At 50.2% G+C, this 26,579-nt stretch overlaps 4 long non-coding RNA genes across 5 annotated transcripts in view; all 4 read right to left on the bottom strand.

Moving 5' to 3' along the window:
• Positions 1–1,870: 1,870 nt before the first annotated feature.
• On the bottom strand, positions 1,871–2,360 carry LOC136304785 (uncharacterized). The gene is made up of 3 exons (XR_010724816.1): positions 2,316–2,360; positions 2,190–2,230; positions 1,871–2,105 (listed from the first exon to the last, which is right to left on the bottom strand). It is a non-coding gene; the product is annotated as an uncharacterized lncRNA (long non-coding RNA).
• A 655-nt stretch (positions 2,361–3,015) lies between these two features.
• Positions 3,016–5,075, bottom strand: LOC136304784 (uncharacterized). The gene is made up of 7 exons (XR_010724815.1): positions 4,947–5,075; positions 4,827–4,868; positions 4,683–4,728; positions 4,547–4,588; positions 4,322–4,458; positions 4,143–4,222; positions 3,016–4,065 (listed from the first exon to the last, which is right to left on the bottom strand). It is a non-coding gene; the product is annotated as an uncharacterized lncRNA (long non-coding RNA).
• Positions 5,076–5,134: 59 nt separating this feature from the next.
• Positions 5,135–7,227, bottom strand: LOC136304787 (uncharacterized). The gene is made up of 9 exons (XR_010724818.1): positions 7,163–7,227; positions 7,043–7,084; positions 6,899–6,943; positions 6,763–6,804; positions 6,619–6,667; positions 6,487–6,528; positions 6,262–6,396; positions 6,075–6,154; positions 5,135–5,997 (listed from the first exon to the last, which is right to left on the bottom strand). It is a non-coding gene; the product is annotated as an uncharacterized lncRNA (long non-coding RNA).
• A 32-nt stretch (positions 7,228–7,259) lies between these two features.
• Positions 7,260–26,579, bottom strand: part of LOC136304788 (uncharacterized) — a 61,907-nt gene continuing 42,587 nt past the window's right edge. Inside the window, exons 1-3 of one of the 2 annotated variants that reach the window (XR_010724819.1) lie at positions 9,070–9,084; positions 8,729–8,857; positions 7,260–8,343 (exon numbers count right to left, since the gene is read on the bottom strand). This is a non-coding gene — a long non-coding RNA (uncharacterized lncRNA). Of the gene's footprint in view, positions 8,344–8,728; positions 8,858–9,069; positions 9,085–26,579 lie in introns of those variants that run through there. The other variant, XR_010724820.1, reaches the window with a different exon arrangement.

Raw genomic sequence — 26,579 nt, forward strand, 5'->3', positions numbered from 1 at the left:
TTCTAAGTTTAAAATGTGTTGAAAAACCTGGAAGGCAAAAGTCACACACACAAGGTTAGAACCAGTCAACATGCACACAAACCCACCCTCTCTCACCTCTCAATCCCCTACCATCAGCACACACTCGCACCGCTCCTCGGGAACGTGGTTCCCGGGAGCCCTGAAAAAATCAGCCTGCCTGACGAAAACCCCGGTCCCTAGGCCGTCGGCGCCCAAACTTTGGCGATGAACGTCGCCTCGCAGACCGGCCGGGACCGAGGAAAAAAAAACCCAGCCGGGGGGAAAAAAAAAAAAACCCCCCGGCTGGGGATTTTTTATTCTAAATTTAAAATGTGTTGAAAAACCTGGAAGGCAAAAGTCACACACACAAGGTTAGAACCAGTCAGCACACACACTCACACAGGCAAACCCAAGCAGACAGACAAGTCTCAGACATACACAGTCACTCTTCAGCTTACCCAGTAGATTCCAAGAGACTCCGTAGCATCAGCAACCACAGAGAGACTAAGCCTGCCCGGAGACCTGCAAGACAATGACAGGTGGTCAACAAGTGGTTACCTGACAGCTAGGCATCATCCCCCCTCAGGGCCCATACCTTCTCTACCCAAAACTCCACAGAAAAAAGATGAACTGCAAAGCCCTACAACTCTTCTACCTAACTGTGACTGTGCCAGGGCAGGGCAGCTCAAGCATAAGTCATACAGTAGGATACAGCAACATCATGACTTAGAGTGCAATACAAACACAGTCACTTTCAATACAATACAAGCACAGTGACTTTGAGTGCAATACAAGCACAGTGACTTTCAGTGCAATACAAGCACAGTGACTTTGAGTGCAATACAAACAGTCACTTGCAACGCAGAGTCACTGGCAGTGCAATGCAAACAGAGTCACTTACAATACAAACAGAGTCACTGGCAGTGCAATACAAACAGAGTCACTTGCAATACAATACAATACAGAGTCACTTGCAATACAATACAATACAGAGTCACTTGCAATACAATACAGAGTCACTTGCAATACAATACAAACACAGTCACTTGCAATACAATACAGAGTCACTGGCAATGCAATACAATACAGAGTCACTGGCAATGCAATACAATACAGAGTCACTGGCAATACAATACAAACAGAGTCACTTGCAATACAATACAAACAGAGTCACTTGCAATACAAACAGAGTCACAGGCAGTGCAATACAAACAGAGTCACAGGCAGTGCAATACAAACAGAGTCACAGGCAGTGCAATACAAACAGAGTCACAGGCAGTGCAATACAAACAGAGTCACAGGCAGTGCAATACAAACAGAGTCACAGGCAATACAATACAAACAGAGTCACAGGCAATACAATACAAACAGAGTCACAGGCAATACAATACAAACAGAGTCACAGGCAATACAATACAGAGTCACTGGCAATGCAATACAATACAGAGTCACAGGCAATGCAATACAATACAGAGTCACTGGCAATGCAATACAATACAGAGTCACTGGCAATGCAATACAATACAGAGTCACTGGCAATACAAAACAAACATAGTCACTTGCAATACAAAACAAACATAGTCACTTGCAATACAAAACAAACATAGTCACTTGCAATACAAAACAAACATAGTCAGTTCCAAGTCAATACAAACAAAACTGCTCACTAGACTAAGTGCCTAAGCTGTTAAGAGGACGCTCCAGAAGCTCGGGAAGCCGAGTGAAGAAAGCGATGACTGCCGGGTGACCGTGGCGATGCCTCCGGACGAAAGGCAACCTCGTCGGGTGAAAACATCCGCTAGGCCGCCGAGACTCAAAGACTGCTGACGACGCAAAACACGCTAGAATGCTGAACTGCCCTGCCCGGCAAATGCTCCAGCGAGACCAAGGGGAAACCCTCTCCCATTACTTCAGAGAGACCCGTCCCACTAGGGCCCTCTCTTCTAAGCTAATGTGAAATTGCCTCCCACTTCCAAAGTTCTTTCCCCTGCACCCAAACACAAGCCCCAACACTTATCTTTCGGAAGACGAGCGGACAAAATCCATCCTCCGAGGACTTCGGCACTGCCGTATCCAAACTTAGGCTCCGCACCTCCTTTCAATACCTAAGACAACAAAGTACAAACTGTGAAAATTGTGTGACAGGAAACTAATCCCCAGGCTTTCCAAGCACCTCTGCCCCAACTCACCTCAGATACTGATTTGGCTCCACAGTTTACCCAGAGGGTACCTGCAAAAGGAAAAGGTACACATTTAGCATGCTGCTACACACCCCATGCCTATGGATCACCCCTAATGCCTAAAAGCCAACTTACCCGCTTGCCCCTAATCCTTGCCATGTGTAGGACAGTAGCAGCACCTGCAAAGACACAAAGAAAACAGCAGGCTGAGTCACTGAGAAAACACAACCACCACAATCTAACAGAACTCAGTAATACATAAAGCTCAAGCTGATACCCACCAAGCCACTGGCATCCAGGACCAGGAAATCTTGCAAGTGGACCACCTAAAATGAAAGTAAATTAAACAGTGGATGTTAGAGTTACACCAGAAATTGAGACCTGAGCGATTACAGCCACTTCCATCCACCAGTCAATGCTCACCTAGGCAGCTGGTCCTGGACTGCCAAGATCCCGCTTTACCTCCTAAAAATAAAAACAAAAAACAAGGCTGTAGCAGAGTCACAATGTACATCCCCCTGGCAAAACCAAACTGGGACTGACTTAAACTCACACCCACCTGGCCGCTGCCAGCCTGAGCCACAACAACCTCACAAGCAGACCACCTGAAATAAAACAAAAATCAACAGTGGATGTTAGACTTGAGGCAGAAATGGAGAGCGGAGCAACAAAAACAGCTGGTGTCCACCAGTGAATGCTCACCTGGCCCGCTTCTCCTGGACTGCCAATATCCTGCATAAGCTCCTAAAAACAAAGACAAAGGTCAGGGCTGTATCAGAGCCACCATTTACACCTCCCCTGCAAAGACCGACAGGGACTGACCTTCTCGGGGGAACCGACGCCTCCCACAGGGGCTGCTCTGCCACAGGGTTATTCCATCTGCATCTGAAAGGAAGTTAGGACAAGAGTCAAAGGGCTGCAGGATAACTTGACAGCTCCACACATCTTGGGTCAATCTACAGATCCCACCTAGAAGCCAATGCACCCTGCATTTCAAATTTGTCCTATTACCCCTACACCCAGCTGTGCTGCAGGGCAGAGCAGCTCCGGGCCAAATACACACCCACACCCGTGACACAAGACGCAACAAACAAAGGGACGCGACAGGGAAAGAAAACTCTCGATGAGAGGAATGACCCTGAGGACCGAGAGAACTCGGGAGCAGATGACCGAGGTAAGCTGAAAGGAGAGCTGACCGGGCTCAGAGAAACCTGCAGGAAAAAAGATGCTAAGGGGATGACTTATCCCAAGAACCGCAAAGATGAACACTCGAGAATGCTCCGGTCACACTCTGCTACCTAGCTATGCATTCTTACAAGTCCTAATCCACCGGAATGGATGCTGGTGGTGCTCGGCTGTCAGTACAGCTCAGAACAAGACCTGGAAAGACATTGGACTGGATGCTTCTGAAGAGAGATACGATGCCCATGCCTGCCCGAGCTCCCGAGTCGATGGTCCGAGGGCATCGGCACCTGGCCGAGGAACTGAGAGTCCAGAGAGGCTAAGAGGGATGCCAGGGTTTTTGGTAGGCCCCTTGAAGGGCTAAGGCAAAAGACATGAAACAAAGAGTGCGCAACAAACGAGGGACACGACAAGCACCGGGACTGCTCTGCCCTGCACACCTCAGTGGAGAGATCAAAAGGGAGACTTTCCCTGTAGGAAGCCTAAGGGGCCGCTTCCTGGACAACCCCAGCTCCAAACCCAACTCAAAAACCACTCCCGGTTGAAAGCCGACCCGGCCCCCCACTTTCGTCCCCTCCGTGGCTCGGAGCCCTCCACTTATCTCTCAGACATCTGGAGATGCAGAGTCCAGGCAGGTGAAAAGGAAGGCTGGCTCTCCCTCAGGGAAATTCCTGCTAACACCAGGCTGCTCACTCTTAATCAGCTGCAATAAAGAAAAGCAAACATCACTGTGTGATCTTAGCAGCACAGCACCCAAACCCCAACAATTCTGCTACTCACCATCTCTTGAGAACGCCCAGGCCCTCAAGCCCGCTGCCTCGGCCGTGCTTGGAGAGTCATGCCATCGTCCTGGGGTAGGCCTGGATTAAGAACACACAGGGGATTTGACAGTGCTGAAACTTGACAGGACCCTCTCTCCTCCCTGCCTCCCCAACTCCTCAGCTGTTATCAAAGCCTACCTGGAAAGCAGCTTCAAACAGAGAAATTGAGGCTTGATCACACAGTCCTGTAATGCTTCTGAAGGGCTCCCAAAAAAAGGTGCCCAAGTTCATGATCTCATGGCAGAGGGTACTTCAGCAGAAGAAGAGTGGACCACCTAAAACACAATAATAGAAGCTTAGAGGTGCACCAGAAATTGAGACCTGAGCGATTACAGCCACTTCCATCCACCAGTCAATGCTCACCTAGGCAGCTGGTCCTGGACTGCCAAGATCCCGCTTTACCTCCTAAAAATAAAAACAAAAAACAAGGCTGTAACATACTCACAATGTACACCTCCCCAGCAAAACCAAACCGGGACTGACTTAAACTCACACCCACCTGGCCGCTGCCAGCCTGAGCCACGACAACCTCACAAGCAGACCACCTGAAATAAAACAAAAATCAACAGTGGATGGTTAGACTTGAGCCAGAAATTCAGACGGGAGCAATAACAACTGCTTCTGTCCACCGCTCGATGCTCACCTGGCGCACTTCACCTGGACTGCCAATATCCTGCATAAGCTCCTAAAAACAAAGACAAAGGTCAGGGCTGTATCAGAGCCACCATTTACACCTCCCCTGCAAAGACCGACAGGGACTGACCTTCTCGGGGGAACCGATGAATCCCACAGGGGCTGCTCTGCCACAGGGTTATTCCATCTGCATCTGAAAGGAAGTTAGGACAAGAGTCAAAGGGCTGCAGGATAACTTGACAGCTCCACACATCTTGGGTCAATCTACAGATCCCAACTAGAAGCCAATGCACCCTGCATTTCAAATTTGACCTATTACCCCTACACCCAGCTGTGCTGCAGGGCAGAGCAGCTCCGGGCCAAATACACACCCACACCCGTGACACAAGACGCAACAAACAAAGGGACGCGACAGGGAAAGAAAACTCTCGATGAGAGGAATGACCCTGAGGACCGAGAGAACTCGGGAGCAGATGACCGAGGTAAGCTGAAAGGAGAGCTGACCGGGCTCAGAGAAACCTGCAGGAAAAAAGATGCTAAGGGGATGACTTATCCCAAGAACCGCAAAGATGAACACTCGAGAATGCTCCGGTCACACTCTGCTACCTAGCTATGCATTCTTACAAGTCCTAATCCACCGGAATGGATGCTGGTGGTGCTCGGCTGTCAGTACAGCTCAGAACAAGACCTGGAAAGACATTGGACTGGATGCTTCTGAAGAGAGATACGATGCCCATGCCTGCCCGAGCTCCCGAGTCGATGGTCCGAGGGCATCGGCACCTGGCCGAGGAACTGAGAGTCCAGAGAGGCTAAGAGGGATGCCAGGGTTTTTGGTAGGCCCCTTGAAGGGCTAAGGCAAAAGACATGAAACAAAGAGTGCGCAACAAACGAGGGACACGACAAGCACCGGGACTGCTCTGCCCTGCACACCTCAGTGGAGAGATCAAAAGGGAGACTTTCCCTGTAGGAAGCCTAAGGGGCCGCTTCTAGGATGGCCCCGTCTCCAAACCCCCGCCCGGTGGAAAGCCGACCCGGCCCCCCGCTTTCATCCCCTCCGTGGCTCGGAGCCCTCCACTTATCTCTCAGACATCTGGAGATGCAGAATCCTGGCAGGTGAAAAGGAAGGCCGCCTCTCCCTCAGGGAAATTCCTGCTAACACCAGGTTGCTCTCTCTTAGTCAGCTGCAATAAAGAAAAGCAAACATCACTGTGTGGTCTTAGCACCGCATCGCCCAAAACCGAACAATTCTGCTACCCACCGCCTCTTGAGAACGCCCGGGTGCTCGGGCCCGCTGCCTCGGCCGTGCTTGGAGGGTGATGGCATCGTCAGGGGGTAGGTCTGGATTAAGAGCAGACAAGGGATTTGACATTGCTGATACTTGAGAGGACGCTCGCTCCTCCTCTCCTCCCTGCCTCCCCGACTCCTCGGCCGTTATCAAAGACTACCTGGAAAGCAGCTTCAAACAGAGAAATCGAGGCTTGATCACACAGTCCTGTAATGCTTCTGAAGGGCTCCAAAGAGAGGGACCCGGTCCATCACCTCATTGGAGAAGGGACTTCAGCATAATGACAGCAGACTGCCTAAAACAGACAAAAATACAACCTTAGAGTTGCACCAGATATTGAGACCTGAGTGATAACAGCTGCTTCCATCCACCGGACAATGCTCACCTGGGCCGCTTCACCTGGACTGCCAATATCCCTCTTTACCTCCTAAAAAAAAAGACAAAAAACAACGCTGTAACACAGTCATCATTTACACTGCCCCGGCAAAGGCAAACTGGGACTGACTTAAGCACATACCCTCTTGGCTGCTGGTATCCACGACCGGGACATTTCACAAGCGGGCCACCTAAAAATAAGAAAACAAACAGCAGATATTAGATTTTCACCAGAAACTGAGACCTGAGCAACAGCAACCGGTTCTGTCCGCAGATCAATGCTCACCTTGCACGCTTCACCTTCACCGCCAACATCCTGCTTTACCTCCTAAAAATAGAGACAAAGAAACAGGCAGTAACAAGGGCACCAATTACACTGCCCCTGCAAAGACAAACTGCAACTGACGTAAGCTGACACCTACCTGGCCGCTGGAATCCACAAACAGGACATCTCAAAACCAGACCACCTGAAAAAAAAAAAAAACCCAACAGTGAATGGTTACAGTTGCACAAGAAATTGACACCGGAGAAATAACAACTGCTTCTGTTCACCGGTCCATGCTCACCTTGCCCGCTTCTTCTGGACTGCCAATATCCTGCATTAGCTCCTAAAAACAAAGACAAAGGTCAGGGCTGTAACAGAGGCACCATTTACACCTCCCCTGCAAAGACCGACTCAGACTGACCTTCTCGGGAGAACCGACTCCACCGATAGGGGCTGCTCTGCCACAGGTTTAATCAGTCTGCATCTGAAAGAAAGTGAGGACAAAAGTCAAAGGGCTGCAGGATAACTTGACAGCTCCACACATCTTGTGTCAATCTACAGATAGAACCTAGAAGCCAATAGACCCTGCACTTCAAATTTGTCCTATTACCCCTACACCCAGCTGTGCTACAGGGCAGGGCAGAGCAGCGCTGGGCCAAATACACACCCACACCCGTGACACAAGACGCAACAAACGAGGAGACGCGACAGGGAAAGAAAAAATCTCGAAGAGAGGAATGACCCTGAGGACCGAGAGAACTCGGGAGGAGATGATCGAGGTAAGATGGATGGAGAGCTGACCGGGCTCAGAGAAACCTGCAGGAAAAAAGACGCTAAGGGGATGACTTATCCCAAGAACTGCAAAGATGGACGCTCGAGAATGCTCCGGTCAGAATCCTCTCCCTAGCTTTGCATCCTTACAAGTCCTAATCCACCGGAATGGATCGTGGTGGTGCTTGGCTGTCAGTACAGCTCAGAACAAGACCTGAAAAGACAGTAAACTGGATGCTTCTGAAAATAAATGCGATTCCCATGCTGGCCTGAGCTCCCGAGTCGATGGTTTGATGGTATCGGCGCCTGGCCGAGGAACTGAGGGACCGGAGATGCTAAAAATGATGCCGGGATTTTGATGGCCCCTTGAAAAGCCACAGAAAATGACATGAAATACAAGACACTCAAAAGACACAGAGTGCACAACAGACAACTGACAGGACATGCACCGGGACTGGACTGCCCTGCACCACAGCATTGGGATCAAAATTAATGCTTCCCCTTGACAGCTAACGGGATCGCTGAGTGGGGCTGGACGACGCTGCGCGCCGGACCGCACGATGCGGACGGGGACCGTTCTGCCTTGCGTGCCCCGTAGTTACTATTGAAGTATAGCCGTTCCCTTCGGCTGTCCTAAGTGGCCCCTTAAGGGACACCCCTGTCCCCTCTGGTAGCTGTTAAACCGGACCCATAAATTTCTGACACCCCTGTCGTCCTATCTCGAGGCCGTGGCCCCTGACTTATCTTTGAGATGACCGGTAAGGTGAATCCACGTTGGACTGGAAATAAGTCTGTCTCAGAAGGCCCTCCGATCGCCGATTAGCCTCTTAGCTAAGAAAAAGAAAAATTAAAATCGATGCACGAATTTAGCGGCACGTGCGCCGAATCCCGAGGGGGCGGCCGCTCGCCCTCGCCTAAGCGTGCCCGGGTCCTCGAGTCTGTGGCTTCGTCCCGCATCTAAGCCTAGGGCTGTTACAATGTCCGGTACCTGAGTTAGCAGGGGGCAAAACTGTAGGGCAGGTCTGTGAGCAAAACTTAGGTGCTCACATTTACGTATCTTAGGTGCTCTTCTGTGCTATAAGACGCATAAATGCAGCTGCTATTACTTGCAAAAAAGCCTTGGGGGAGGCCCTCAAATGCAGGTCGTTCCTCATTTTGCTGCCTTCAAAACCTGCTAACTCTCAACCGGGTACCCTGAACGTGGTCCTCGCCTTACCGATCGGAAGCCTGGATCTCGGTCGTTGCCTCTGACGTGTACAGTAGCCCTTTTGAGGTGACAAATCTTCTGAAAGAATCTGGAAGATCGTGCTGGATGTGACCTATAACTTCAGGAGTAGTGCTCCTCCTAAAAGAAAATGAGAACAAACCCAGAAATTACAAAAGCGCCTTTCCTCCCCCGAATGTGCAAACAAAACCCCTGAACTTAAATACTCCCTGTATTTGATAGCATCTTCTTTGTAGTGTCCTCAAAGCTCCTGTTATTTGTAGGTGCCCAAAAACACCTAACAAAAATAAGCTAATAGAGCCTCTTCGCTGAAATGAGAGGAGAGCTCTTACCCTAGCTGATTCCCAGGAGGGAATGAAGCCCCTTGGCAAAAGCTGGGGTTAATATACCCCTGATTGGGCCCGCCCCTCGTTCCCAGAATGCCCGGGAAAAGGGAGGAGGCAACTCCCACGGGGTATAAAAGCTCTCAAAGGAGCTGCAGCTGTTTGGCTCCTCTGACTCAAATGCAAGGTAAGTACAGGGCTCGATAGAGAAAAAAACTCCTTGGGGTAATAATGCTATTTTTCTGTTTTGGCTGTAATGACTTCAGGCTACAGGGCAAAAATAAAACTTAGTGTTTTAGTAACATAGCAAGATAGTAATTTGGGTAATTTGCTGTTGATGGGGGTAATTATTCCTGGGTGACTGCAATTAGTATTCCACAAGTGACTAAGTAGGATGACAAAGAACAGTAAGATTATGAATGGTGTAAGGCTCATTAGCACCTCTAAGTAAGGATATCAATGTATTAATTACAAAGGAGAAAAAGAATAAACTCCCAGGTGGTGTTAAGCTTATATATACGCCTGGATTGCTCCCGTCTGAGATAGGTGTTACCGGGGTACCCGTTCGAGTGCAACAGAAGTCCAATTTTAAATCCTTAAAATGCTGAAAAAGGCACGGGTTCCTTCAATTTAAAATTAGCATATGGGCAGTTACCTCTGCTTAAACTGTGACGTGGAAAATAAATGGCTTGTGCCCCTTAACTTATTCTCCTAAAATTTTTGGAAAAGAGGAGTTTCCTTCAGTTTAAATCTCTCCAGGGAGGAGAAAAAAGGGGAGTGTTCCCTAAAATTGAAGCCCTTAAAAAGCAGAGACAGCTAGGCCCCTCTGAACTAGCACCTCCCCACAGGGGTGTGCCCAGGAAACCCTCTGAAGACAGGGGGCATTGTGGGATGAGGTCGAGAAAGGTCCCGCAGATTGTTCGTTCCCCTGCGTGACCCTTCGTCTGCCTGTGAAACGCTGGGGTGCTAGGCTTCCGTTCTGTGGAAGAGAACTGTTCTTCTTGTGGCCGGTGGCCGAGATGGAAGTTCTATCCCCAGAATTCCCTATGTCCTAAGTTTGTAATTATTTAGGAAATTTTTCCCAGACTGTAAGCAATTACCAGAAATATTTACTTAGGAATCCTTACTGAATTGTGTTTCTGTTGAGGTCTTCTACGTGTCCCTTAAGGAGCCAGGGGGGTTGCCAGGTGACTTATGTCTAATCCTGACCGGCCCGGAGCAAACCGGAGTCCTGCTGCCGGTGGCTGGTCCACCCTAAATTACAGTAACATATTAATGTAATTTATAAAAATTCCCTTTGCCTACTAAACAAATTTTCCAGGATGATCCAGGGAAGAGATCTGCTCCATCCTTAGTTTGGGAAATGCCAGTTCTCATATCCATCTAGGCAGAAAACTACTAAAAGTATTTGCTTGTTTTTTACTACATCTAGCTGTATGATGAAAATAGATGAATGGTCATTAGGTAAAAACTTTTCAGAGGGCAAAATATTTCACACAGATCCCATTTTGACAGTATGGCAGTTTTGGGGATTAGGAATCCCATCCATAGAAGACATCAAAGAAATGATACTTTGCAACTTGATATTTAGAAATTGTCTTAGAGATGTTATAACTTAATATTCTAACATTATGAAATAGAATGGTTTTGGCATGTTGAAACTGGGTGATTCTGGTATTCCAGAACCCATCCCGTATTTTGCAATGGAGACTTTGAAACGTACATGTTTAATACTTTGAAACCTGGTGAACACCTATATGAAATCCAGGCAGAGTAATGTTTCTGAATCTAGATGGAGAGAGATGAGGGTTGTAGCAATGTTGCAAGCAGATTGACGGACATCTTATAAAAACGACATGTAACTGCTTTCAAATTAGGGGAGTTACTTTTTTCAATCTAGGGCAGGCAGGATTTTTAGGGTCAGAGGAGAAGTCTCCCTGCAAAAATTACCGATAGAAGAATATTTCACCCAAACCCAATAAACCAAAACTAGGATTCAGGGAGGGTACATACTACCAGTGGACTATAAAAACAGACATCAGGACCCTAAGGGGGTGACTTAACTTTCCCACAAAAGGAACGTCCAGTCAGGTCTAAGGCCTTCTACATGGAACTAGACTTCTAGAAAATAGAATTCTGAATGCATCAGCATTGCACCAAGACCCATGCTACTAGAAGCAGAATGCCAGACTGGCCGTGGAGTACCAAACACCTCCTAAAAACTGAAATCAGGAATGTGATAGGGTGAGTCCAGCTTGCCACACAAAAGGGCCACTGATGTTGAACAGAGCGCTATGCCCAGGAGTGGACTTATGCCATCTACAAATCTAAACATAGCTACACTTCTCCCAGAGCCAAGGTGCCAGAAGCTGGAACCCTAACTGTCCTTCGAGTGCCAAATGTCTCCTACAACCGAACATTACGAACTTCTAGGAGTGAGTTTCTGTTCCATCAGAAGAGAACCACCGTTCCTGCACAGAACTATCGGCCACGGAGTGGGCTGCCAAATGATAAAATTAACTTCAGCACAGGACATCTGCCAGATCCAAACTGCCAGAAGCTGGAACCCTTACTGTCCTTGGAGTGCCAAATCTATCCTATGAACTGACATCAGGAACCTGATGGGGAGAGTTTAGGTTCCCACAAAAGAGCCACCTTTCCTTCAGTGAGCTCTGTGCCCCAGACTGGGCTTCTGCCTCTTAGAATTCTGAACAACACACTTACTCCCAGATCCACGCTGTCAGTACCTGGAAGCCTGGCTCCCCTGAGACTGCCAAATGGCTCCTTAAAACGAACAATCTGAACCAGGGGGTTTGTTTAGTTTCCCCAGAAAAAGGGACACCATTCCTGCACAGAGCTCTGAGCCCAGGAGTGAGCTTCTGCCACTTACAATTCTGAAGACTGCTGCACTTCTCCCATGGCCAAGCTGCCAGAATCTGGAGCCCTAACTGTCCTTCGAGTGGCAAATGTCTCCTACCACCTGATATGAGGAACCTGGTGCGGGCAGTTTAGCTTCCCACCGAACAGAGCCACCACGGCTGCACAGAACTCCCTGCCCCGGAGGGGGCTTCTGCCTCCTAAAAATAAGTTAAGCACAGGATATCTGCCAGACCCAAGCTGCCAGATGCTGGAACCCTAACTGTCCTTGGAGGACAAAATGTCTCCTACAACCTGAAATGAAGGACTTGGAGGAGTGAGTTTAGCTTCCCACAGAAGAGAGCCACCGTTGCTGCACAGAACTCTCTGGAGCCAAATTGGGGTTCTGCCTGCGAAACATAAAGTCACCACAGGATACCTGCCAGATCAAAGCTTTCAGAAGTTGGAAATCTAACTATCCTTGGAGTGCCAAATGTCTCCTACAACCTGACATTAGGAACGTGGAGAGGTGAGTTTAGCTTCCCACAGAAAAGAGCCACCATTCCTGCACAGAACTCTCTGCCCCAGACTGGGCTGCTAACTCATAAAATTAAGTTCAGCACAGGACTGCTACCAGATCCAAGCTCCCAGACGCTGGAACCCTTACTGTCCTTGGAGTGCCAAATCTATCCTATAAATTGAAATCAGGAACCTGATGGGGTGAGTCCAGATTCCCACAGAAAACGGGCGACACTTCCTGCACAGAGCCCTCTGACCCAGAGAGGACTACTGCCTCGTAAAAATAAATCCACACAGGATATCAGCCAAATCCAAGCTCCCAGAGGCTGGAACTCTAACTGTCCTTGGAGTGCCCAATATCTACTACAACCTGACATCAGGAACTTGGAGGGGTGAGTTTAGATTCCCAGAGAAGAGAGCCACTCTTCCTGCACAAAACTCTCTGCCACAGAGTGGGCTGCTAACTGATAAAAATAAGTTCAGTACAAAACTTCTGCCAGATCCAACCTTAGAGAAGCTGGAACCCTTACAGTCCTTGGAGTGTCCAATGTCTCCTACAACCTGACATTAGAAAGTTAGGGGGTGAGTATAGCGTCCCACAGAAGAGAGCCACTGTTCCTGCACAGAGCTGTGTGCCCGGAAGTGGGCTTCTGCCACTTAGAATTCTGAACAGTGCACATTACTCCCAGAACTAAGCTGTCAGAACCTGGAACCCTAACTGTCCTTGGAGTGCCCAATGTCTCCTACAGCCTGACATTAGGAACTTAGTCAGTGAGTATAGCTTCCCACAGAAGAGAGCCACTGTTCCTGCACAGAGCTCTGTGCCCCGGAGTGGGCTTCTGCCACTTAGAATTCTGAACAGTGTACTTACTCCCACAACCAAGCTGCCATGAAGCTGAAACCCTAGCTGCCCTTAGACTGCCAAACACCCCCTGCAAACTGACATCATGAACTTGGAGGGGTGAGTTTAGCTTTCCACAGAAAAGACCCACCGTTCCTGCACAGAACTCTCGGCCACGGAGTGGGCTGCGAACTGAAAAAAATAAGTTCTGCACAGGACTTCTGCCAGATCCAAGCATCCAAAAGCTGGAACCCTAACTGTCCTGCGAGTGCCCAATGTCTCCTACAACCTGACATTAGGAACTTAGTCAGTGAGTATAGCTTCCCACAGAAGAGAGCCACTGTTCCTGGACAGAGCTCTGTGCCCCGGAGTGGGCTTCTGCCACTTAGAATTCTGAACAGAGTACTTACTCCCACAACCAAGCTGCCATGAAGCTGAAACCCTAGCTGCCCTTAGACTGCCAAACACCCCCTGCAAACTGACATCATGAACTTGGAGGGGTGAGTTTTGCTTCCCACAGAAAAGACCCACAGTTCCTGCACAGAACTCTCGGCCACGGAGTGCGCTGCTAACTGATAAAAATAAGTTCAGCACAGGACTTCTGCCAGATCCAAGCATCCAGAAGCTGGAACCCTTACTGGCCTTGGAGCGCCAAATGTCTCCTACAGCCTGACATCAGGAACCTGCTGGGGTGAGTTTTGTTTCCCACAGAAAAGACCCACAGTTCCTGCACAGAGCTGTGTGCCCGGGAGTGGGCTTCTGCCACTTAGAATTCTGAACAGTGCACATTACTCCCAGAACCAAGCTGTAAGAAGTTGGAACGCTAAGTGTCCTTGGAGTGCCCAATGTCTCCTAAAACCTGCCATTAGGAACTTAGTCGGTGAGTATAGCTTCCCACAGAAAAGACCCACCGTTCCTGCACAGAGTTCTGTGCCCGGAAGTGGGCTTCTGCCACATAGAATTCTGAACACTGCTGCACTTCTCCCATAGCCAGGCTCCCAGAAGCTGGAACCCTAACTGTCCTGCGAGTGCCCAATGTCTCCTACAACCTGAAATTAGGAACTTCAGGGGGTGAGTTTAGCTTCCCAGAGAAGAGACCCACAGTCCCTGCACAGACCTCTGTGTCCCGGAGTAGGCTTCTGCCACTTAGAATTCTGAACAGTGTACTTACTCCCACAACCAAGCTGCCATGAAGCTGAAACCCTAGCTGCCCTTAGACTGCCAAACACCCCCTGCAAACTGACATCAGGAACTTGGAGGGGTGAGTTTAGCTTTCCACAGAAAAGACCCACCGTTCCTGCACAGAACTCTCGGCCACAGAGTGGGCTGCGAACTGAAAAAAATAAGTTCTGCACAGGACTTCTACCAGATCCAAGCATCCAAAAGCTGGAACCCTAACTGTCCTGCGAGTGCCCAATGTCTCCTACAACCTGACATTAGGAACTTAGTCGGTGAGTATAGCTTCCCACAGAAGAGATCCACTGTTCCTGCACAGAGCTCTGTACCCGGGAGTGGGCTTCTGCCACTTAGAATTCTGAACAGTGTACTTACTGGCACAACCAAGCTGCCATGAAGCTGAAACCCTAGCTGCCCTTAGACTGCCAAACACCCCCTGCAAACTGACATCAGGAACTTGGAGGGGTGAGTTTAGCTTTCCACAGAAAAGACCCACCGTTCCTGCACAGAACTCTCGGCCACGGAGTGCGCTGCTAACTGATAAAAATAAGTTCAGCACAGGACTTCTGCCAGATCCAAGCATCCAGAAGCTGGAACCCTTACTGGCCTTGGAGTGCCAAATGGCTCCTACAGCCTGACATCAGGAACCTGCTGGGGTGAGTTTAGTTTCCCACAGAAAAGACCCACAGTTCCTGCACAGAGCTCTGTGTCCCGGAGTGGGCTTCTGCGACTTAGAATTCTGAACAGTGCACATTACGCCCAGAACCAAGCTGTCAGAAGCTGGAACCCTAACTGTCCTTGGAGTGCCCAATGTCTCCTACAACCTGACATTAGGAACGTAGTCGGTGAGTATAGCTTCCCACAGAAAAGACCCACCGTTCCTGCACAGAACTCTCGGCCACGGAGTGGGCTGCTAACTGATAAAAATAAGTTCAGCACAGGACTTCTGCCAGATCCAAGCATCCAGAAGCTGGAACCCTTACTGGCCTTGGAGTGCCAAATGGCTCCTACAGCCTGACATCAGGAACCTGCTGGGGTGAGTTTAGTTTCCCACAGAAAAGACCCACCATTCCTACACAGAGCTCTGTGCCCCGGAGTGGGCTTCTGCCACTTAGAATTCTGAACAGTGCACATTACTCCCACAACAAAGCTGTCAGAAGCTGGAACCCTAACTGTCCTGCGAGTGCCCAATGTCTCCTACAACCTGACATTAGGAACGTAGTCGGTGAGTATAGCTTCCCACAGAAAAGACCCACCGCTCCTGCACAGAGCTCTGTGCCCGGGACTGGGCTTCTGCCACTTACAATTCTGAACAGTGTACTTACTCCCACAACTAAGCTGCCATGAAGCTGAAACCCAAGCTGCCCTTAGACTGCCAAACACCCCCTGCAAACTGACATCAGGAATTTGGAGGGGTGAGTTTAGCTTTCCACAGAAAAGACCCACCGTTCCTGCACAGAACTCTCGGCCACGGAGTGCGCTGCTAACTGATAAAAATAAGTTCAGCACAGGACTTCTGCCAGATCCAAGCATCCAGAAGCTGGAACCCTTACTGGCCTTGGAGTGCCAAATGGCTCCTACAGCCTGACATCAGGAACCTGCTGGGGTGAGTTTAGTTTCCCACAGAAAAGACCCACAGTTCCTACACAGAGCTCTGTGCCCCGGAGTGGGCTTCTGCCACTTAGAATTTGAACAGTGCACATTACTCCCACAACAAAGCTGTCAGAAGCTGGAACCCTAACTGTCCTGCGAGTGCCCAATGTCTCCTACAACCTGACATTAGGAACGTAGTCGGTGAGTATAGCTTCCCACAGAAAAGACCCACCGCTCCTGCACAGAGCTCTGTGCCCGGGAGTGGGCTTCTGCCACTTACAATTCTGAACAGTGTACTTACTCCCACAACTAAGCTGCCATGAAGCTGAAACCCAAGCTGCCCTTAGACTGCCAAACACCCCCTGCAAACTGACATCAGGAATTTGGAGGGGTGAGTTTAACTTTCCACAGAAAAGACCCACCGTTCCTGCACAGAACTCTCGGCCACGGAGTGGGCTGTGAACTGAAAAAAATAAGTTCTGCACAGGACTTCTGCCAGATCCAAGCATCCAAAAGCTGGAACCCTAACTGTCCTGCGAGTGCCCAATGTCTCCTACAACCTGACATTAGGAACTTAGTCGGTGAGTATAGCTTCCCACAGAAGAGAGCCACTGTTCTTGCACAGAGCTCTGTGCCCCGGAGTGGGCTTCTGCCACTTAGAATTCTGAACCGTGTACTTACTCCCACAACCAAGCTGCCATGAAGCTGAAACCCTAGCTGCCCTTAGACTGCCAAACACCCCCTGCAAACTGACATCAGGAACTTGGAGGGGTGAGTTTAGCTTTCCACAGAAAAGACCCACCGTTCCTGCACAGAACTCTCGGCCACGGAGTGCGCTGCTAACTGATAAAAATAAGTTCAGCACAGGACTTCTGCCAGATCCAAGCATCCAGAAGCTGGAACCCTTACTGGCCTTGGAGTGCCAAATGGCTCCTACAGCCTGACATCAGGAACCTGCTGGGGTGAGTTTAGTTTCCCACAGAAAAGACCCACAGTTCCTACACAGAGCTCTGTGCCCCGGAGTGGGCTTCTGCCACTTAGAATTCTGAACAGTGCACATTACTCCCACAACAAAGCTGTCAGAAGCTGGAACCCTAACTGTCCTTGGAGTGCCCAATGTCTCCTACAACCTGACATTAGGAACTTAGGGGGTGAGTATAGCTTCCCACAGAAGAGACCCACTGTTCCTGCACAGAGTTCTGTGCCCGGAAGTGGGCTTCTGCCACTTAGAATTCTGAACACTGCTGCACTTCTCCCATAGCCAAGCTCCCAGAAGCTGGAACCCTAACTGTCCTGCGAGTGCCCAATGTCTCCTACGACCTGACATTAGGAACTTCAGGGGGTGAGTTTAGCTTCCCACAGAAGAGACCCACAGTCCCTGCACAGAGCTCTGTGTCCCGGAGTGGGCTTCTGCCACTTAGAATTCTGAACAGTGTACTTACTCCCACAACCAAGCTGCCATGAAGCTGAAACCCTAGCTGCCCTTAGACTGCCAAACACCCCCTGCCAACTGACATCAGGAACTTGGAGGGGTGAGTTTAGCTTTCCACAGAAAAGACCCACCGTTCCTGCACAGAACTCTCGGCCACGGAGTGGGCTGCGAACTGAAAAAAATAAGTTCTGCACAGGACTTCTACCAGATCCAAGCATCCAAAAGCTGGAACCCTAACTGGCCTTGGAGTGCCCAATGTCTCCTACAACCTGACATTAGGAACGTAGTCAGTGAGTATAGCTTCCCACAGAAGAGAGCCACTGTTCCTGCACAGAGCTCTGCGCCCGGGAGTGGGCTTCTGCCACTTAGAATTCTGAACAGTGTACTTACTGCCACAACCAAGCTGCCATGAAGCTGAAACCCTAGCTGCCCTTAGACTGCCAAACACCCCCTGCAAACTGACATCAGGAACTTGGAGGGGTGAGTTTTGCTTCCCACAGAAAAGACCCACCGTTCCTGCACAGAACTCTCGGCCACGGAGTGGGCTGCGAACTGAAAAAAATAAGTTCTGCACAGGACTTCTGCCAGATCCAAGCATCCAGAAGCTGGAACCCTTACTGGCCTTGGAGTGCCAAATGGCTCCTACAGCCTGACATCAGGAACCTGCTGGGGTGAGTTTAGTTTCCCACAGAAAAGACCCACCATTCCTACACAGAGCTCTGTGCCCCGGAGTGGGCTTCTGCCACTTAGAATTCTGAACAGTGCACATTACTCCCACAACAAAGCTGTCAGAAGCTGGAACCCTAACTGTCCTTGCAGTGCCCAATGTCTCCTACAACCTGACATTAGGAACGTAGTCGGTGAGTATAGCTTCCCACAGAAAAGACCCACCGTTCCTGCACAGAGCTCTGTGCCCGGGAGTGGGCTTCTGCCACTTACAATTCTGAACAGTGTACTTACTCCCACAACTAAGCTGCCATGAAGCTGAAACCCAAGCTGCCCTTAGACTGCCAAACACCCCCTGCAAACTGACATCAGGAATTTGGAGGGGTGAGTTTAGCTTTCCACGGAAAAGACCCACCGTTCCTGCACAGAACTCTCGGCCACCGAGTGGGCTGTGAACTGATAAAAATAAGTTCAGCACAGGACTTCTGCCAGATCCAAGCATCCAGAAGCTGGAACCCTTACTGGCCTTGGAGTGCCCAATGTCTCCTACAACCTGACATTAGGAACGTAGTCGGTGAGTATAGCTTCCCACAGAAAAGACCCACCGCTCCTGCACAGAACTCTCGGCCACGGAGTGCGCTGCTAACTGATAAAAATAAGTTCAGCACAGGACTTCTGCCAGATCCAAGCATCCAGAAGCTGGAACCCTTACTGGCCTTGGAGTGCCAGATGTCTCCTACAGCCTGACATCAGGAACCTGCTGGGGTGAGTTTTGTTTCCCACAGAAAAGACCCACAGTTCCTGCACAGAGCTGTGTGCCCGGGAGTGGGCTTCTGCCACTTAGAATTCTGAACAGTGCACATTACGCCCAGAACCAAGCTGTAAGAAGTTGGAACGCTAACTGTCCTTGGTGTGCCCAATGTCTCCTAAAACCTGCCATTAGGAACTTAGGGGGTGAGGATAGCTTCCCACAGAAGAGAGCCACTGTTCCTGCACAGAGTTCTGTGCCCGGAAGTGGGCTTCTGCCACTTAGAATTCTGAACACTGCTGCACTTCTCCCATAGCCAGGCTCCCAGAAGCTGGAACCCTAACTGTCCTGCGAGTGCCCAATGTCTCCTACAACCTGACATTAGGAACTTCAGGGGGTGAGTTTAGCTTCCGACAGAAGAGACCCACAGTCCCTGCACAGAGCTCTGTGTCCCGGAGTGGGCTTCTGCCACTTAGAATTCTGAACAGTGTACTTACTCCCACAACCAAGCTGCCATGAAGCTGAAACCCTAGCTGCCCTTAGACTGCCAAACACCCCCTGCAAACTGACATCAGGAACTTGGAGGGGTGAGTTTAGCTTTCCACAGAAAAGACCCACCGTTCCTGCACAGAACTCTCGGCCACGGAGTGGGCTGCGAACTGAAAAAAATAAGTTCTGCACAGGACTTCTGCCAGATCCAAGCATCCAAAAGCTGGAACCCTAACTGTCCTGCGAGTGCCCAATGTCTCCTACAACCTGACCTTAGGAACTTAGTCGGTGAGTATAGCTTCCCACAGAAGAGAGCCAATGTTCCTGCACAGAACTCTCGGCCACGGAGTGCGCTGCTAACTGATAAAAATAATTTCAGCACAGGACTTCTGCCAGATCCAAGCATCCAGAAGCTGGAACCCTTACTGGCCTTGGAGTGCCAAATGGCTCCTACAGCCTGACATCAGGAACCTGCTGGGGTGAGTTTAGTTTCCCACAGAAAAGACCCACAGTTCCTGCACAGAGGTCTGTGTCCCGGAGTGGGCTTCTGCGACTTAGAATTCTGAACAGTGCACATTACGCCCAGAACCAAGCTGTCAGAAGCTGGAACCCTAACTGTCCTTGGAGTGCCCAATGTCTCCTACAACCTGACATTAGGAACGTAGTCGGTGAGTATAGCTTCCCACAGAAAAGACCCACCGTTCCTGCACAGAACTCTCGGCCACGAAGTGGGCTGCTAACTGATAAAAATAAGTTCAGCACAGGACTTCTGCCAGATCCAAGCATCCAGAAGCTGGAACCCTAACTGGCCTTGGAGCGCCAAATGTCTCCTACAGCCTGACATCACGAACTTAGTCGGTGAGTATAGCTTCCCACAGAAGAGAGCCACTGTTCCTGCACAGAGCTCTGTGCCCGGGAGTGGGCTTCTGCCACTTAGAATTCTGAACAGTGTACTTACTGCCACAACCAAGCTGCCATGAAGCTGAAACCCTAGCTGCCCTTAGACTGCCAAACACCCCCTGCAAACTGACATCATGAACTTGGAGGGGTGAGTTTTGCTTCCCACAGAAAAGACCCACAGTTCCTGCACAGAACTCTCGGCCACGGAGTGCGCTGCTAACTGATAAAAATAAGTTCAGCACAGGACTTCTGCCAGATCCAAGCATCCAGAAGCTGGAACCCTTACTGGCCTTGGAGCGCCAAATGTCTCCTACAGCCTGACATCAGGAACCTGCTGGGGTGAGTTTTGTTTCCCACAGAAAAGACCCACAATTCCTGCACAGAGCTCTGTACCCGGGAGTGGGCTTCTGCCACTTAGAATTCTGAACAGTGCACATTACTCCCAGAACCAAGCTGTAAGAAGTTGGAACGCTAACTGTCCTTGGAGTGCCCAATGTCTCCTAAAACCTGCCATTAGGAACTTAGTCGGTGAGTATAGCTTCCCACAGAAGAGAGCCACTGTTCCTGCACAGAGTTCTGTGCCCGGAAGTGGGCTTCTGCCACTTAGAATTCTGAACACTGCTGCACTTCTCCCATAGCCAAGCTCCCAGAAGCTGGAACCCTAACTGTCCTGCGAGTGCCCAATGTCTCCTACGACCTGACATTAGGAACTTCAGGGGGTGAGTTTAGCTTCCCACAGAAGAGACCCACAGTCCCTGCACAGAGCTCTGTGTCCCGGAGTGGGCTTCTGCCACTTAGAATTCTGAACAGTGTACTTACTCCCACAACCAAGCTGCCATGAAGCTGAAACCCTAGCTGCCCTTAGACTGCCAAACACCCCCTGCAAACTGACATCATGACCTTGGAGGGGTGAGTTTTGCTTCCCACAGAAAAGACCCACCGTTCCTGCACAGAACTCTCGGCCACGGAGTGGGCTGCTAACTGATAAAAATAAGTTCAGCACAGGACTTCTGCCAGATCCAAGCATCCAGAAGCTGGAACCCTTACTGGCCTTGGAGTGCCAAATGGCTCCTACAGCCTGACATCAGGAACCTGCTGGGGTGAGTTTAGTATCCCACAGAAAAGACCCACCATTCCTACACAGAGCTCTGTGCCCCGGAGTGGGCTTCTGCCACTTAGAATTCTGAACAGTGCACATTACTCCCACAACAAAGCTGTCAGAAGCTGGAACCCTAACTGTCCTTGGAGTGCCCAATGTCTCCTACAACCTGACATTAGGAACGTAGTCGGTGAGTATAGCTTCCCACAGAAAAGACCCACCGTTCCTGCACAGAGCTCTGTGCCCGGCAGTGGGCTTCTGCCACTTACAATTCTGAACAGTGTACTTACTCCCACAACAAAGCTGCCATGAAGCTGAAACCCAAGCTGCCCTTAGACTGCCAAACACCCCCTGCAAACTGACATCAGGAATTTGGAGGGGTGAGTTTAGCTTTCCACAGAAAAGACCCACCGTTCCTGCACAGAACTCTCGGCCACAGAGTGGGCTGTGAACTGAAAAAAAATAAGTTCTGCACAGGATTTCTGCCAGATCCAAGCATCCAAAAGCTGGAACCCTAACTGTCCTGCGAGTGCCCAATGTCTCCTACAACCTGACATTAGGAACTTAGTCGGTGAGTATAGCTTCCCACAGAAGAGAGCCACTGTTCCTGCACAGAGCTCTGTGCCCCGGAGTGGGCTTCTGCCACTTAGAATTCTGAACAGTGTACTTACTCCCACAACCAAGCTGCCATGAAGCTGAAACCCTAGCTGCCCTTAGACTGCCAAACACCCCATGCAAACTGACATCAGGAACTTGGAGGGGTGAGTTTAGCTTTCCACAGAAAAGACCCACCGTTCCAGCACAGAACTCTCGGCCACGGAGTGCGCTGCTAACTGATAAAAATAAGTTCAGCACAGGACTTCTGCCAGATCCAAGCATCCAGAAGCTGGAACCCTTACTGGCCTTGGAGTGCCAAATGGCTCCTACAGCCTGACATCAGGAACCTGCTGGGGTGAGTTTTGTTTCCCACAGAAAAGACCCACAGTTCCTGCACAGAGCTGTGTGCCCGGGAGTGGGCTTCTGCCACTTAGAATTCTGAACAGTGCACATTACGCTCAGAACCAAGCTGTAAGAAGTTGGAACGCTAACTGTCCTTGGAGTGCCCAATGTCTCCTACAACCTGCCATTAGGAACTTAGGGGGTGAGTATAGCTTCCCACAGAAGAGACCCACTGTTCCTGCACAGAGTTCTGTGCCCGGAAGTGGGCTTCTGCCACTTAGAATTCTGAACACTGCTGCACTTCTCCCATAGCCAGGCTCCCAGAAGCTGGAACCCTAACTGTCCTGCGATTGCCCAATGTCTCCTACAACCTGAAATTAGGAACTTCAGGGGGTGAGTTTAGCTTCCCAGAGAAGAGACCCACAGTCCCTGCACAGACCTCTGTGTCCCGGAGTAGGCTTCTGCCACTTAGAATTCTGAACAGTGTACTTACTCCCACAACCAAGCTGCCATGAAGCTGAAACCCTAGCTGCCCTTAGACTGCCAAACACCCCCTGCAAACTGACATCAGGAACTTGGAGGGGTGAGTTTAGCTTTCCACAGAAAAGACCCACCGTTCCTGCACAGAACTCTCGGCCACAGAGTGGGCTGCGAACTGAAAAAAATAAGTTCTGCACAGGACTTCTACCAGATCCAAGCATCCAAAAGCTGGAACCCTAACTGTCCTGCGAGTGCCCAATGTCTCCTACAACCTGACATTAGGAACTTAGTCGGTGAGTATAGCTTCCCACAGAAGAGATCCACTGTTCCTGCACAGAGCTCTGTGCCCCGGAGTGGGCTTCTGCCACTTAGAATTCTGAACAGTGTACTTACTGCCACAACCAAGCTGCCATGAAGCTGAAACCCTAGCTGCCCTTAGACTGCCAAACACCCCCTGCAAACTGACATCAGGAACTTGGAGGGGTGAGTTTAGCTTTCCACAGAAAAGACCCACCGTTCCTGCACAGAACTCTCGGCCACGGAGTGCGCTGCTAACTGATAAAAATAAGTTCAGCACAGGACTTCTGCCAGATCCAAGCATCCAGAAGCTGGAACCCTTACTGGCCTTGGAGTGCCAAATGGCTCCTACAGCCTGACATCAGGAACCTGCTGGGGTGAGTTTAGTTTCCCACAGAAAAGACCCACAGTTCCTGCACAGAGCTCTGTGTCCCGGAGTGGGCTTCTGCCACTTAGAATTCTGAACAGTGCACATTACGCCCAGAACCAAGCTGTCAGAAGCTGGAACCCTAACTGTCCTTGGAGTGCCCAATGTCTCCTACAACCTGACATTAGGAACTTAGTCGGTGAGTATAGCTTCCCACAGAAAAGACCCACCGTTCCTGCACAGAACTCTCGGCCACGGAGTGGGCTGCTAACTGATAAAAATAAGTTCAGCACAGGACTTCTGCCAGATCCAAGCATCCAGAAGCTGGAACCGTTACTGGCCTTGGAGTGCCAAATGGCTCCTACAGCCTGACATCAGGAACCTGCTGGGGTGAGTTTAGTTTCCCACAGAAAAGACCCACCATTCCTACACAGAGCTCTGTGCCCCGGAGTGGGCTTCTGCCACTTAGAATTCTGAACAGTGCACATTACTCCCACAACAAAGCTGTCAGAAGCTGGAACCCTAACTGTCCTTGGAGTGCCCAATGTCTCCTACAACCTGACATTAGGAACGTAGTCGGTGAGTATAGCTTCCCACAGAAAAGACCCACCGCTCCTGCACAGAGCTCTGTGCCCGGGAGTGGGCTTCTGCCACTTAGAATTCTGAACAGTGTACTTACTCCCACAACCAAGCTGCCATGAAGCTGAAACCCAAGCTGCCCTTAGACTGCCAAACACCCCCTGCAAACTGACATCAGGAATTTGGAGGGGTGAGTTTAGCTTTCCACAGAAAAGACCCACCGTTCCTGCACAGAACTCTCGGCCACGGAGTGGGCTGTGAACTGAAAAAAATAGGTTCTGCACAGGACTTCTGCCAGATCCAAGCATCCAAAAGCTGGAACCCTAACTGTCCTGCGAGTGCCCAATGTCTCCTACAACCTGACATTAGGAACTTAGTCGGTGAGTATAGCTTCCCACAGAAGAGAGCCACTGTTCCTGCACAGAGCTCTGTGCCCCGGAGTGGGCTTCTGCCACTTAGAATTCTGAACAGTGTACTTACTCCCACAACCAAGCTGCCATGAAGCTGAAACCCTAGCTGCCCTTAGACTGCCAAACACCCCCTGCAAACTGACATCAGGAACTTGGAGGGGTGAGTTTAGCTTTCCACAGAAAAGACCCACCGTTCCTGCACAGAACTCTCGGCCACGGAGTGCGCTGCTAACTGATAAAAATAAGTTCAGCACAGGACTTCTGCCAGATCCAAGCATCCAGAAGCTGGAACCCTTACTGGCCTTGGAGTGCCAAATGGCTCCTACAGTCTGACATCAGGAACCTGCTGGGGTGAGTTTAGTTTCCCACAGAAAAGACCCACAGTTCCTACACAGAGCTCTGTGCCCCGGAGTGGGCTTCTGCCACTTAGAATTCTGAACAGTGCACATTACTCCCACAACAAAGCTGTCAGAAGCTGGAACCCTAACTGTCCTTGGAGTGCCCAATGTCTCCTAAAACCTGCCATTAGGAACTTAGGGGGTGAGTATAGCTTCCCACAGAAGAGACCCACCGTTCCTGCACAGAACTCTCGGCCACGGAGTGCGCTGCTAACTGATAAAAATAAGTTCAGCACAGGACTTCTGCCAGATCCAAGCATCCAGAAGCTGGAACCCTTACTGGCCTTGGAGTGCCAAATGTCTCCTACAGCCTGACATCAGGAACCTGCTGGGGTGAGTTTTGTTTCCCACAGAAAAGACCCACAGTTCCTGCACAGAGCTCTGTGCCCGGGAGTGGGCTTCTGCCACTTAGAATTCTGAACAGTGCACATTACGCCCAGAACCAAGCTGTAAGAAGTTGGAACGCTAACTGTCCTTGGAGTGCCCAATGTCTCCTAAAACCTGCCATTAGGAACTTAGGGGGTGAGTATAGCTTCCCACAGAAGAGACCCACTGTTCCTGCACAGAGTTCTGTGCCCGGAAGTGGGCTTCTGCCACTTAGAATTCTGAACACTGCTGCACTTCTCCCATAGCCAGGCTCCCAGAAGCTGGAACCCTAACTGTCCTGCGAGTGCCCAATGTCTCCTACAACCTGAAATTAGGAACTTCAGGGGGTGAGTTTAGCTTCCCAGAGAAGAGACCCACAGTCCCTGCACAGACCTCTGTGTCCCGGAGTAGGCTTCTGCCACTTAGAATTCTGAACAGTGTACTTACTCCCACAACCAAGCTGCCATGAAGCTGAAACCCTAGCTGCCCTTAGACTGCCAAACACCCCCTGCAAACTGACATCAGGAACTTGGAGGGGTGAGTTTAGCTTTCCACAGAAAAGACCCACTGTTCCTGCACAGAACTCTCGGCCACGGAGTGCGCTGCTAACTGATAAAAATAAGTTCTGCACAGGACTTCTGCCAGATCCAAGCATCCAAAAGCTGGAACCCTAACTGTCCTGCAAGTGCCCAATGTCTCCTACAACCTGACATTAGGAACTTAGTCGGTGAGTATAGCTTCCCACAGAAGAGAGCCACTGTTCCTGCACAGTGCTCTGTGCCCCGGAGTGGGCTTCTGCCACTTAGAATTCTGAACAGTGTACTTACTCCCACAACCAAGCTGCCATGAAGCTGAAACCCTAGCTGCCCTTAGACTGCCAAACACCCCCTGCAAACTGACATCAGGAACTTGGAGGGGTGAGTTTAGCTTTCCACAGAAAAGACCCACCGTTCCTGCACAGAACTCTCGGCCACGGAGTGCGCTGCTAACTGATAAAAATAAGTTCAGCACAGGACTTCTGCCAGATCCAAGCATCCAGAAGCTGGAACCCTTACTGGCCTTGGAGTGCCAAATGGCTCCTACAGCCTGACATCAGGAACCTGCTGGGGTGAGTTTAGTTTCCCACAGAAAAGACCCACAGTTCCTACACAGAGCTCTGTGCCCCGGAGTGGGCTTCTGCCACTTAGAATTCTGAACAGTGCACATTACTCCCACAACAAAGCTGTCAGAAGCTGGAACCCTAACTGTCCTTGGAGTGCCCAATGTCTCCTACAACCTGACATTAGGAACTTAGTCGGTGAGTATAGCTTCCCACAGAAAAGACCCACCGTTCCTGCACAGAACTCTCGGCCACGGAGTGCGCT

Source organism: Chamaea fasciata, unplaced genomic scaffold, assembly GCF_029207755.1.
Source record: "Chamaea fasciata isolate MVZ Bird 193981 ecotype frontalis unplaced genomic scaffold, bChaFas1.0.hap1 SCAF_177, whole genome shotgun sequence".
Taxonomy (NCBI): Eukaryota; Metazoa; Chordata; class Aves; order Passeriformes; family Sylviidae; genus Chamaea; species Chamaea fasciata.